Here is a 12243-nt window from a genome sequence, read left to right as displayed (position 1 = left end):
GGAGGTGCTGGGTTAATGTGGGGGTGGGAGGAGGTGCTGGGTTAATGGGGGGGGGGGAGCAGGTGCTGGGTTAATGTGGGGATGGGAGGACGTGTTGGGTTAATGTAGTGGTGGGAGGAGGTGCTGGTTTAATGTGGGGGTGGGAGGAGGTGCTGGGTTAATGTGGGGGTGGGAGGAGGTGCTTGGTTAATGTGGGGGTGAGAGGAGGTGCTGGGTTAATGTGGGGGTGGGAGGAGGTGCTGGGTTAATGTGGGGGTGGGAGGTGCTGGGTTAATGTGGGGGGGGGAGGAGGTGCTGGGTTAATGTGGGGACGGGAGGAGGTACTGGGTTAATGTGTGGGTGGGAGGAGGTGCTGGGTTAATGTGGGGGTGGGAGGAGGTGCTGGGTTAATGTGGGGGTGGGAGGAGGTGCTGGGTTAATGTGGGAGTGGGAGGTGGTGCTGGGTTAATGTAAAGGTTGGAGGAGGTGCTGGGTTAATGTGGGGGTGGGAGGAGGTGCTGGGTTAATGTGGGGGTTGGAGGATGTGCTTGGTTAATGTAGGGGTGGGAGGAGGTGCTGGGTTAATGTGGGGGTGGGAGGAGGTGCTGGGTTAATGTGGAGGTGGGAGGAGGTGCTGGGTTAATGTGGGGGTGGGAGGAGGTGTTGGGCTTATGTGGGGGTGGGAGGAGGTGTTGGGTTTATGTGGGGGTGGGAGGAGGTGCTGGGTTAATGTGGGGGTGGGAGGAGGTGCTGGGTTAATGTGGGGGTGGGAGGAGGTGCTGGGTTAATGTGGGGGTGGGAGGAGGTGCTGGGTTAATGTGGGGGTGTGAGGAGGTGCTGGGTTAATGTGGGGGTGGGAGGAGGTGCTGGGTTTATGTGGGGGTGAGAGGAGGTGCTGGGTTAATGTGAGGTTGGGAGGAGGTGCTGGGTTAATGTGTCGGGTGGGAGGATGTGCTGGGTTAATGTGGGGGTGGGAGGAGATGCTGGGTTAATGTGGGGGTGGGAGGAGGTGCTGGGTTAATGTGGGGGTGGGAGGAGGTGCTGGGTTAATGTGGGGGTTGGAGGAGGTGCTGGGTTAATGTGGGGTTGGGGGAGGAGGTGCTGGGTTAATGTGGGGGTGGGAGGAGGTGCTGGGTTAATGTGGGGGTGGAAGGAGATGCTGGGTTAATGTGGGGGTGGGAGGAGGTGCAGGGTTAATGTGGGGGTGGGAGGAGGTGCTGGGTTAATGTGGGGGTGGGAGGAGGTGCTGGGTTAATGTGGAGGGTGGGAGGAGGTGCTGGGTTAATGTGGGGGTGGGAGGATGTGCTGGGTTAATGTGGGGGTGGGAGGAGGTGCTGGGTTAATGTGGGGGGTGGGAGGAGGTGCTGGGTTAATGTGGGGGTGGGAGGAGGTGCTGGGTTAATGTGGGGGTGGGAGGAGGTGCTGGGTTAATGTGGGGGTGGGAGGAGGTGCTGGGTTAATGTGGGGGTGGGAGGAGGTGCTGGGTTAATGTGGGAGTGGGAGGAGGTGCTGGGTTAATGTGGGGTGTGGGAGGAGGTGCTGGGTTAGTGTGGGGGTGGGAGGAGGTGCTGGGTTAATGTGGGGGTGGGAGGAGATGCTGGGTTAATGTGGGGGTGGGAGGAGGTGCTGGGTTAATGTGGGGGGGGAGGAGGTGCTGGGTTAATGTTGGGGTGGGAGGAGGTGCTGGGTTAATGTGGAGGTGGGAGGAGGTGCTGGGTTAATGTGGGGGTGGGAGGTGCTGGGTTAATGTGGGGGTGGGAGGAGGTGCTGGGTTAATGTGGGGGGTGGGAGGAGGTGTGGGGTTAATGTGGGGTGGGAGGAGGTGCTGGGTTAATGTGGGGGTGGGAGGAGGTGCTGGGTTAATGTGGGGGTGGGAGGATGTGCTGGGTTAATGTGGGGGTGGGAGGAGGTGCTGGGTTAATGTGGGGGTGGGAGGAGGTGCTGGGTTAATGTGGGGGTGGGAGGTGCTGGGTTAATGTGGGGGTGGGAGGAGGTGCTGGGTTAATGTGGGGATGGGAGGAGGTACTGGGTTAATGTGTGGGTGGGAGGAGGTGCTGGGTTAATGTGGGGGTGGGAGGAGGTGCTGGGTTAATGTGGGGGTGGGAGGAGGTGCTGGGTTAATGTGGGAGTGGGAGGAGGTGCTGGGTTAATGTAAAGGTTGGAGGAGGTGCTGGGTTAATGTGGGGGTGGGAGGAGGTGCTGGGTTAATGTGGGGGTTGGAGGATGTGCTTGGTTAAAGTAGGGGTGGGAGGAGGTGCTGGGTTAATGTGGGGGTGGGAGGAGGTGCTGGGTTAATGTGGGTGTGGGAGGAGGTGCTGAGTTAATGTGGGTGTGGGAGGAGGTGTTGGGTTTATGTGGGGGTGGGAGGAGGTGTTGGGTTTATGTGGGGGTGGGAGGAGGTGCTGGGTTAATGTGGGGGTGGGAGGAGGTGCTGGGTTAATGTGGGAGTGGGAGGAGGTGCTGAGTTAATGTGGGTGTGGGAGGAGATGCTGAGTTAATGTGGGAGTGGGAGGGTGTGCTGGGTTAATGTAGGGGTGGGAGGAGGTGCTGGGTTAATGTGGGGGTGGGAGGTGCTGGGTTAATGTGGGGGTGGGAGGAGGTGCTGGGTTAATGTGGGGGTGGGAGGAGGTGCTGGATTAATGTGGGGGGGGGAGGAGGTGCTGGGTTAATGTGGGGGTGGGAGGAGGTGCTAGGTTAATGTGGGGGTGGGAGGTGCTGGGTTAATGTGGGGGTGGGAGGAGGTGCTGGGTTAATGTGGGGGTGGAAGGAGATGCTGGGTTAATGTGGGGGTGGGAGGAGGTGCTGGGTTAATGTGGGGGTGTGAGGATGTGTTGGGTTAATGTAGGGGTGGGAGGAAGTGCTGGTTTAAGGTGGGGGTGGGAGGATGTGCTGGGTTAATGTGGGGGTGGGAGGATGTGCTGGGTTAATGTGGGGGTGGGAGGAGGTGCTGGGTTAATGTGGGGGTGGGAGGAGGTGCTGGGTTAATGTGGGGGTGGGAGGTGCTGGGTTAATGTGGGGGTGAGAGGAGGTGCGGGGTTAAGGTGGGGGTGCGAGGAGGTGCTGGGTTAATGTGGGGGTGGGAGGATGTGTTGGGTTAATGTATGGGTGGGAGGAGGCGCTGAGTTAATGTGGGGGTGGGAGGAGGTGCTGGGTTAATGTGGGGGTGGGAGGAGGTGCTGGGTTAATGTGGGGGTGGGATGATGTGCTGGGTTAATGGGGGGGTGGGAGGAGGTGCTGGGTTAATGTGGGGGTGGGAGGAGGTGCTGGGTTAATGTGGGGGTGGGAGGTGCTGGGTTAATGTGGGGGTGGGAGGAGGTGCTGGGTTAATGTGGGGATGGGAGGAGGTACTGGGTTAATGTGTGGGTGGGAGGAGGTGCTGGGTTAATGTGGGGGTAGGAGGAGGTGCTGGGTTAATGTGGGGGTGGGAGGAGGTGCTGGGTTAATGTGGGAGTGGGAGGAGGTGCTGGGTTAATGTTAAGGTTGGAGGAGGTGCTGGGTTAATGTGGGGTGGGATGAGGTGCTGGGTTAATGTGGGGGTTGGAGGATGTGCTTGGTTAATGTAGGGGTGAGAGGAGGTGCTGGGTTAATGTGGGGGTGGGAGGAGGTGCTGGGTTAATGTGGGGTGGGAGGAGGTGCTGGGTTAATGTGGGGGTGGGAGGAGGTGTAGGGTTTATGTGGGGGTGGGAGGAGGTGTTGGGTTTATGTGGCGGTGGGAGGAGGTGCTGGGTTAATGTGGGGGTGGGAGGAGGTGCTGGGTTAATGTGGGGGTGGGAGGAGGTGCTGGGTTAATGTGGAGGTGGGAGGAGGTGCTGGGTTAATGTGGGGGTGGGAGGAGGTGCTGGGTTAATGTGGATGTGGGAGGAGGTGCTGGGTTAATGTGGGGGGTGGGAGGAGGTGTTGGGTTAATGTGGGGGTGGGAGGAGGTGCTGGGTTAATGTGGGGGTGGGAGGATGTGTTGGGTTAATGTGGTGGTGGGAGGAGGTGCTGGGTTAATGTGGGGTGGGAGGAGGTGCTGGGTTAATGTGGGGGTGGGAGGAGGTGTTGGGTTTATGTGGGGCTGGGAGGAGGTGTTGGGTTTATGTGGGGATGGGAGGAGGTGCTGGGTTAATGTGGGGGTGGGAGGAGGTGCTGGGTTAATGTGGAGGTGGGAGGAGGTGCTGGGTTAATGTGGGGGTGGGAGGAGGTGCTGGGTTAATGTGGGGGTGGAAGGAGGTGCTGGGTTAATGTGGGGGTGGGAGGAGGTGCTGGGTTAATGTGGGGGTGGGAGGAGGTGCTGGGTTAATGTGGGGATGGGAGGACGTGTTGGGTTAATGTAGTGGTGGGAGGAGGTGCTGGGTTAATGTGGGGGTGGGAGGAGGTGCTGGGTTAATGTGGGGGTGGGAGGAGGTGCTTGGTTAATGTGGGGGTGGGAGGAGGTGCTGGGTTAAGTTGGGGGTGGGAGGAGGTGCTGGGTTAATGTGGGGGTGGGAGGTGCTGGGTTAATGTGGGGGTGGGAGGAGGTGCTGGGTTAATGTGGGGATGGGAGGAGGTACTGGGTTAATGTGTGGGTGGGAGGAGGTGCTGGGTTAATGTGGGGGTGGGAGGAGGTGCTGGGTTAATGTGGGGGTAGGAGGAGGTGCTGGGTTAATGTGGGAGTGGGAGGTGGTGCTGGGTTAATGTAAAGGTTGGAGGAGGTGCTGGGTTAATGTGGGGGTGGGAGGAGGTGCTGGGTTAATGTGGGGGTTGGAGGATGTGCTTGGTTAATGTTGGGGTGGGAGGTGGTGCTGGGTTAATGTGGGGGTGGGAGGAGGTGCTGGGTTAATGTGGAGGTGGGAGGAGGTGCTGGGTTAATGTGGAGGTGGGAGGAGGTGTTGGGTTTATGTGGGGGTGGGAGGAGGTGTTGGGTTAATGTGGGGGTGGGAGGAGGTGCTGGGTTAATGTGGGGGTGGGAGGAGGTGCTGGGTTAATGTGGAGGTGGGAGGAGGTGCTGGGTTATGGTGGGGGTGGGAGGAGGTGCTGGGTTAATGTGGGGGTGTGAGGAGGTGCTGGGTTAATGTGGGGGTTGGAGGAGGTGCTGGGTTTATGTGGGGGTGAGAGGAGGTGCTGGGTTAATGTGAGGTTGGGAGGAGGTGCTGGGTTAATGTGTCGGGTGGGAGGATGTGCTGGGTTAATGTGGGGGTGGGAGGAGATGCTGGGTTAATGTGGGGGTGGGAGGAGGTGCTGGGTTAATGTGGGGGTGGGAGGAGGTGCTGGGTTAATGTGGGGGTTGGAGGAGGTGCTGGGTTAATGTGGGGGGGGGGGAGGAGGTGCTGGGTTAATGTGGGGGTGGGAGGAGGTGCTGGGTTAATGTGGTGGTGGAAGGAGATGCTGGGTTAATGTGGGGGTGGGAGGAGGTGCAGGGTTAATGTGGGGGTGGGAGGAGGTGCTGGGTTAATGTGGGGGTGGGAGGAGGTGCTGGGTTAATGTGGGGGGTGGGAGGAGGTGCTGGGTTAATGTGGGGGTGGGAGGATGTGCTGGGTTAATGTGGGGGTGGGAGGAGGTGCTGGGTTAATGTGGGGGGTGGGAGGAGGTGCTGGGTTAATGTGGGGGTGGGTGGAGGTGCTGGGTTACTGTGGGGGTGGGAGGAGGTGCTGGGTTAATGTGGGGGTGGGAGGAGGTGCTGGGTTAATGTGGGGTGGGAGGAGGTGCTGGGTTAATGTGGGAGTGGGAGGAGGTGCTGGGTTAATGTGGGGGTGGGAGGAGGTGCTGGGTTAGTGTGGGGGTGGGAGGAGGTGCTGGGTTAATGTGGGGGTGGGAGGAGATGCTGGGTTAATGTGGGGGTGGGAGGAGGTGCTGGGTTAATGTGGGGTGGGAGGAGGTGCTGGGTTAATGTAGGGGTGGGAGGAGGTGCTGGGTTAATGTGGAGGTGGGAGGAGGTGCTGGGTTAATGTGGGGGTGGGAGGTGCTGGGTTAATGTGGGGGTGGGAGGAGGTGCTGGGTTAATGTGGGGGGTGGGAGGAAATGTTGGGTTAATGTGGGGTGGGAGGAGGTGCTGGGTTAATGTGGGGGTGGGAGGAGGTGCTGGGTTAATGTGGGGGTGGGAGGATGTGCTGGGTTAATGTGGGGGTGGTAGGAGGTGCTGGGTTAATGTGGGGGTGGGAGGAGGTGCTGGGTTAATGTAGGGGTGGGAGGTGCTGGGTTAATGTGGGGGTGGGAGGAGGTGCTGGGTTAATGTGGGGATGGGAGGAGGTACTGGGTTAATGTGTGGGTGGGAGGAGGTGCTGGGTTAATGTGGGGTTGGTAGGAGGTTCTGGGTTAATGTGGGTGTGGGAGGAGGTGCTGGGTTAATGTGGGAGTGGGAGGAGGTGCTGGGTTAATGTAAAGGTTGGAGGAGGTGCTGGGTTAATGTGGGGGTGGGAGGAGGTGCTGGGTTAATGTGGGGGTTGGAGGATGTGCTTGGTTAAAGTAGGGGTGGGAGGAGGTGCTGGGTTAATGTGGGGGTGGGAGGAGGTGCTGGGTTAATGTGGGGTGGGAGGAGGTGCTGGGTTAATGTGGGGGTGGGAGGAGGTGTTGGGTTTATGTGGGGGTGGGAGGAGGTGTTGGGTTTATGTGGGGGTGGGAGGAGGTGGTGGGTTAATGTGGGGGTGGGAGGAGGTGCTGGGTTAATGTGGGGGTGGGAGGAGGTGCTGGGTTAATGTGGAGGTGGGAGGAGGTGCTGGTTTAATGTGGGGGTGGGAGGAGGTGCTGGTTTAATGTGGGGGTGGGAGGAGGTGCTGGGTTAATGTGGGGGGTGGGAGGAAGTGCTTGGTTAAAGTAGGGGTGGGAGGAGGTGCTGGGTTAATGTGGGGGTGGGAGGATGTGTTGGGTTAATGTAGTGGTGGGAGGAGGTGCTGGGTTAATGTGGGGTGGGAGGAGGTGCTGGGTTAATGTGGGGGTGGGAGGAGGTGTTGGGTTTATGTGGGGGTGGGAGGAGGTGTTGGGTTTATGTGGGGGTGGGAGGAGGTGCTGGGTTAATGTGGGGGTGGGAGGAGGTGCTGGGTTAATGTGGAGGTGGGAGGAGGTGCTGGGTTAATGTGGGGGTGGGAGGAGGTGCTGGGTTAATGTGGGGGTGGGAGGAGGTGCTGGGTTAATGTGGGGGTGGGAGGATGTGTTGGGTTAATGTAGTGGTGGGAGGAGGTGCTGGGTTAATGTGGGGGTGGGAGGAGATGCTGGGTTAATGTGGGGGTGGGAGGAGGTGCTGGGTTAATGTGGGGGTGGGAGGAGATGCTGGGTTAATGTGGGGGTGGGAGGAGGTGCTTGGTTAATGTGGGGGTGGGAGGAGGTGCTGGGTTAATGTAGTGGTGGGAGGAGGTGCTGGGTTAATGTGGGGGTGGGAGGAGGTGCTGGGTTAATGTGGGGGTGGGAGGAGGTGCTGGATTAATGTGGGGGGGAAGAGGTGCTGGGTTAATGTGGGGGTGGGAGGAGGTGCTGGGTTAATGTGGGGGTGGGAGGAGGTGCTGGGTTAATGTGGGGGTGGGGGGAGTTGCTGGGTTAATGTGGGGTGGGAGGAGATGCTGGGTTAATGTGGGGGTGGGAGGAGGTGCTGGGTTAATGTGGGGGAGGTGCTGGGTTAATGTGGGGGTGGGAGGAGGTGCTGGGTTAATGTGGGGGTGGGAGGAGGTGCTGGGTTAATGTGGGGGTGGGAGGAGGTGCTGGGTTAATGTGGGGGTGGGAGGAGGTGCTGGGTTAATGTGGGGGTGGGAGGAGGTGCTGGGTTAATGTGGGGGTGGGAGGAGGTGCTGGGTTAATGTAGAGGTGGGAGGAGGTGCTGGGTTAATGTGGGGGTGGGAGGAGGTGCTGGGTTAATGTGAGGGTGGGAGGAGGTGCTGGGTTAATGTGGGGGTGGGAGGAGGTGCTGGGTTAATGTGGGGGTGGGAGGAGGTGCTGGGTTAATGTGGGGTTGGGAGGAGGTGCTTGGTTAATGTGGGGGTGGGAGGAGGTGCTGGGTTAATGTGGGGGTGGGAGGAGGTGCTGGGTTAATGTGGGGGTGGGAGGTGCTGGGGTAATGTGGGGGTGGGAGGAGGTACTGGGTTAATGTGGGGGTGGGAGGAGGTGCTGGGGTAATGTGGGGGTGGGAGGAGGTGCTGGGTTAATGTGGGGGTGGGAGGAGGTGCTGGGTTAATGTGGGGGGGGGAGGAGGTGCTGGGATAATGTGGGGGTGGGAGGAGGTGCTGGGATAATGTGGGGGTGGGAGGAGGTGCTGGGATAATGTGGGGGTGGGAGGAGGTGCTGGGATAATGTGGGGGTGGGAGGAGGTGCTGGGATAATGTGGGGGTGGGAGGAGGTGCTGGGATAATGGGGGGGTGGGAGGAGGTGCTGGGATAATGTGGGGGTGGGAGGAGGTGCTGGGATAATGTGGGGGTGGGAGGAGGTGCTGGGATAATGTGGGGGTGGGAGGAGGTGCTGGGATAATGTGGGGGTGGGAGGAGGTGCTGGGATAATGTGGGGGTGGGAGGAGGTGCTGGGATAATGTGGGGGTGGGAGGAGGTGCTGGGATAATGTGGGGGTGGGAGGAGGTGCTGGGATAATGTGGGGGTGGGAGGAGGTGCTGGGATAATGTGGGGGTGGGAGGAGGTGCTGGGATAATGTGGGGGTGGGAGGCTTTATATTACTCTCACTCGCTCATTCATTCACTCTGACAAAAGCAAGGTTACCTAGAATATACCTGGAGGGTGTTCCGGGGGTCAATGCTCCAGCAGCCCGGTCCATGACTAGGCCTCGCAATGGATCAGGACCTCAATCAACCAGGCTGTTACTGCTGGCCGCACATAGACCAATATATGAAATTCAATGATGAGAAATTTCAATTACTCCGATATGGAAAACGTGAGGAAATTAAAACTACATCGGAATATAAAACAAATTCCAACTACACAATAGAGCGAAAAACTAATGTAAAAGACCTGGGAGTGATAATGTCAGAGGATCTCACTTTCAAAGACCACAACACTGCATCTATTGCATCTGCTAGAAAAATGACAGGATGGATAATGAGAACCTTCAAAACTAGGGACGTCAAGCCTATGATGACACTCTTCAGGTCGCTTGCTCTATCTAGGCTGGAATATTGCTGCACACTAACAGCACCTTTCAAGGCAGGTGAAATTGCTGACCTAAAAAATGCACAGAGAACCTTCACGGTGCGCATAAGTGCGATAAAACACCTAAATTACTGGTAACATTTGAAGTTCCTCGACCTGTACTCCCTGGAATGCAGGAGGGAGAGATACATGATCATATACACTTGGAAAATTCTAGAGGGATTAGTACCAAATTTGCATATGAAAATCACTCCCTCTGAAAGCAAAAGTCTCAGCAGACAATGCAACATCCCCCCAATGAAAAGCAGAGGCACCACTAGCACAATAAAAAACAACACAGTAGGTGTCAGGGGCCCAAGTCTGTTCAACTGCCTCCCAGCATACATAAGGGGGATTACCAATAGACCCCTGGCTGTCTTCAAGAAGGCTTTGGACAGGCACCTAAAGTCAGTACCTGACAAGCCAGGCTGTGGATCATAAGTCAGTTTGTGTACGGCCAACAGTAACAGCCTGGTTGATCAGGCCCTGATTCACCACAAGGCCTAGTCACAGACTGGGCCATAGGGGCACTGACCCCCAAAATCCTCTCCAGGTATAATCCAGGTATGAACCACAGCCTGGCTGATCAGGTACTGACTTTAGGAACTTATTCAGTTCCCTCTTGAGACAGCCAGGGGTCTAATAGTAACCTTTATGTATTATGAGAGGCTGTTGAACAGTCTTAAGCTCCTTACACTTAGTGTTTTCTCTTAGTGTACTCATGGCACCCCTGTTTTTCATTGGGAGTATGTTGTACCATCTACCGAGTCTTTTACTTTCAAATGGAGTGATTTGTTTGTGCAGATTTGGGACTAGTCCCTCTAGGATTTTCCAGGTGTAACTTATGATGTATCTATCTTGCCTGCTTTCCCAGAGTACAGGTCAAGGGACTTATCTGGAGGGTGTCTCAGGGGTCAATGCCCCCATGACCCCAGTCCATGACCAGGCCTTGTGGTGGATCAGGGCCTGATCAACCAGGCTGTTATTGCTGGCCACACGTAAACTGACGTACGAACCACAACCTGGCTGGTCAGGTACTGACTTTAGGTGCTTGTCCAGTGCCTTCTTGAAGACAGCCAGGGGTCTATTGGTAATCCCCCTTATGTATGCTGGGAAGCAGTTGAACAGGCTTGGGCCCCAGACACTTATTATGTTGTCTCTTGGAATACTCATGGTGCCCTTGCTTTTAACTGGGGGGATGTTGCATCTCCTGCCAAGTTTTTTGCTTTTGTGTGCAAATTTGGAACTAGCCCCTCTAGGATTTTCCAAATGTATATTATCATGTATTTTTCTCACCTGCATTCTAGGGAGTACAAACCAAGGGACTTCAACTGTTCCCAGTAATTTAGGTGCTTTATTGTGCTTGTACGTGCCATAAAAGTTCTCAGTATATTCTCCAGGTCTGCAATTTCACCTGCCTTGAAAAGGGCTGTAGTTTATTAGGTGTGTTGCCTGAGCAACTAGTTTATTGTGCACTTCAGGACTCATCCTGCGAGCAGCAGAGCAGAGCTGTATGACCCTCGTGGGTTTAGTGCTTAGTTACGATTATAATGTGAGCGGTAGAACAAAACAGTGATTACAGGTCATTCTTACCTCTGCAAGCATGAAGACTGCATGGGAACTTTAATTAATGACATTTAATGCAAGTGATAAAGTCATGTTAAATAAAGTAGAATGAATTAGAATGGTGAAGATAATTAAGAGCTGCAAGTTAAAATTAAAATTAAAAAAAAAAAAAATTATTTTACCATACAGTGCCTAGTTAATAGGAAGTGCATTAATCAGGTTTGATCCAAAGAAATCAAAAGCAGCTCAAGTTCCTTGGATCAAGAGCTATTATTTTCCCTTCAGGGGATCCCCTTGAAGAGTCAATGATTGAGCAAAAATATAGTTTGTAAAACTACCACAACTAGACGAGGATAAATAGGAAGTGCATCTGTCTCACACTCAGGAGACAGAGGATCAAGCCTTCACCACATCGTGCACTAAATGACTCACATGGGTTTAGTGCTTAAAATTAAATAAAAATAGAAAATATTTGGACCATATGGTGATAAAACCCATAACATCTGCATTTCAAAATTAATAAAAGACCTAGTATATTATGGCAGGTTACATGACCTCCAGAGCTAGAGTGACCAGGTACATTGCCTTTGCTGGCATGGCAAGAAGTGTAGTGCTTGTTGACTGTCAGGAAACAAGTTCACTAGGTATGTGCTGTGTGGTAATGTTGAGAATAACACTGCACACAAATGTTATATTCGCACGAAAGCATAAAATGCAATAATAACACCAAAATGATCTTCTTACGTCCTCGCAGCATATCTTATCCTGAGCTGAACACATAGTAGCATCAACTTTGAGTAAGTTGTCATTTTTTATGGTTACATTAGTCATTCTCTAGTGTGAGGTTACTCCAGTTCACTGGATGTGCTTCTTGAGGAAGGTGGGGAGGGGGGTGCAAGGAGGAGAAAAGAACAGGGTTGCAGAGTAGTGGTACAAAAGTGTTATTTAGTGTTGTACATAAAACTGTAGACTACACACCTTGCATATATTTTAAAAATACAATAGAGGATATAATCACCAGATCATGAAATTATTATAGAGAAGTTCTGAACCTATAGGGGTTGTATGGCACCTGAGGAATGGGAGGCAATCAGGTTTGATCCAAGGGAAGGGTAGCTCCAGTTTCTTCAATCAAGAGCCTTTCAGCATGAAGGCGCCCTCCATGAAGGTATAGTAGTTGTCTACGTTGTGCCTTTATGCTGAAGGGCTCCTGATGCAAGGAACTGGAGATACCCTTCCCTTGAATCAAACCTAGTTACCTCCCATTCCTCAGGTATTGTATGACTCCTATAGGGTTAAAACTTCCCCATAAATAAAACAATTTAATGACTTGGTGATTATAGCTTTTGCTGTACTGTATTTTTAAACTGTATATGCAAGGTGTTTCTTGTTTTTTTGGAAGTTTGGAAGGAAATATTGTGTATTTTTATACATATATACTTCTAAACTGTTGTGTTCTGAGCACCTCTGCAAAAACAGCGATTGTGTGATTGAGGTGAAAGTGTTGAATGATGATGAAAGTATTTTCTTTTTGGGGATTTTCTTTCTTTTTGAGTCATCCTGACTCAGTGGTAGACGGCCGACTTGTTAAAAAAACAAAAAAACAAAAAAACAAAATTTA

Source organism: Cherax quadricarinatus, chromosome 64, assembly GCF_038502225.1.
Source record: "Cherax quadricarinatus isolate ZL_2023a chromosome 64, ASM3850222v1, whole genome shotgun sequence".
NCBI lineage: Eukaryota > Metazoa > Arthropoda > Malacostraca > Decapoda > Parastacidae > Cherax > Cherax quadricarinatus.
Note: the sequence above shows the minus strand (reverse complement) of the source record.